We start from the raw sequence: 1,512 nt of genomic DNA, 5'->3' as shown, positions 1-1,512 counted from the left end.
CCTCTCTGTGTACGCGATGCACGCTGTAACGATAGAACAACCTCCCCGTCCCCCCAGCATCCCTGTGCTGTGCTGGCCATCTATCAATAAACTGTGCGGTCACCACCGTGTCACGAGACTCTGTCCCCCACCCTTGGGACCTCAGGAAGTGTCCCCAGACCCCCCTTTGGCTCAGGGAGGGGGGGACAGGGCTTTGGGGGGGGTGACACAGAGGGATGCTGCAGCCCTCCTGGCTGCTGTTGGGTACCCGAGCATCCCTGTGCTGTGCTGGCTGTGTATCAATAAACAGCATGGTCACCACCGTGTCACACACCTCTGTCACCCCCCCGGGACCTCGAGAAGTGTCCCCAGACCCCCCTTTGGCTCAGGGAGGGGGGGACAGGGCTTTGGCGGGGGGTGACAGGGTGACACAGAGGGATGCTACAGCCCTGCTGGGTCCCTGAGCATCCCTGTGCTGGCCGTGTATCAATAAATGTGTGGCCACCACCGTGTCACACACCTCTGTCACCCCCCCTGGGACCTCAAGAAGTGTCCCCAGACCCCCCTTTGGCTCAGGGAGGGGGGGACAGGGCTTTGGGGGGGGTGACAGGGTGACACAGAGGGATGCTGCAGCCCTGCTGGGTCCCTGAGCATCCCTGTGCCCAATAAATGTGTGGCCACCACCGTGTCACACACCTCTGTCACCCCCCCAGGACCTCAAGGAGTGTCCCCAGACCCCGGTTTGGCTCAGGGAGGGGGGGACAGGGCTTTGGGGGGGTGACACAGAAGGATGCTGCAGCCCTGCTGGCCACTGTTGGGTCCCTGAGCATCCCTGTGCTGGCCGTGTATCAATAAATGTGTGGTCACCACCGTGTCACACACCTCTGTCACCCCCCTGGGACCTTGACAAGTGTCCCCAGACCCCAGTTTGTCTCAGGGAGGGGGGGACAGGGCTTTGGGGGGGGTGACAGGGTGACACAGAAGGATGCTGCAGCCCTGCTGGGTCCCTGAGCATCCCTGTGCTGTGCTGGCCGTGTATCAACAAACTGTGTGGTCACCACCGTGTCACACACCTCTGTCACCCCCCCCGGGACCTCGAGAAGTGTCCCCAGACCCCGGTTTGGCTCAGGGAGGGGGGGGACAGGGCTTTGGGGGGGGTGACAGGGTGACACAGAGGGATGCTGCAGCCCTGCTGGGTCCCTGAGCATCCCTGTGCTGTGTTGGCCGTGTATTAACAAACTGCAGTCACCACCGTGTCACACACCTCTGTCACCCCCCCCCAGGACCTCAAAAAGTGTCCCCAGACCCCGGTTTAGCTCAGGGAGGGGGGGACAAGGATTTGGGGGGGGGGCACAGGGCTGCTAACAGCCCTCCTGGCCACTGCTGGGTCCCTGAGCATCCCTGTGCTGGCAGTGTATCAATAAATGTGTGGCCACCACCGTGTCACACACCTCTGTCACCCCCCCGGGACCTTGACAAGTGTCCCCAGACCCCAGTTTGTCTCAGGGAGGGGGGGACAGGGCTTTGGGGGGG

Source organism: Calidris pugnax, unplaced genomic scaffold (assembly GCF_001431845.1).
Source record: "Calidris pugnax isolate Ruff unplaced genomic scaffold, ASM143184v1 scaffold658, whole genome shotgun sequence".
NCBI classification, from domain to species: domain Eukaryota; kingdom Metazoa; phylum Chordata; class Aves; order Charadriiformes; family Scolopacidae; genus Calidris; species Calidris pugnax.
This window is presented reverse-complemented; position numbering follows the sequence as displayed.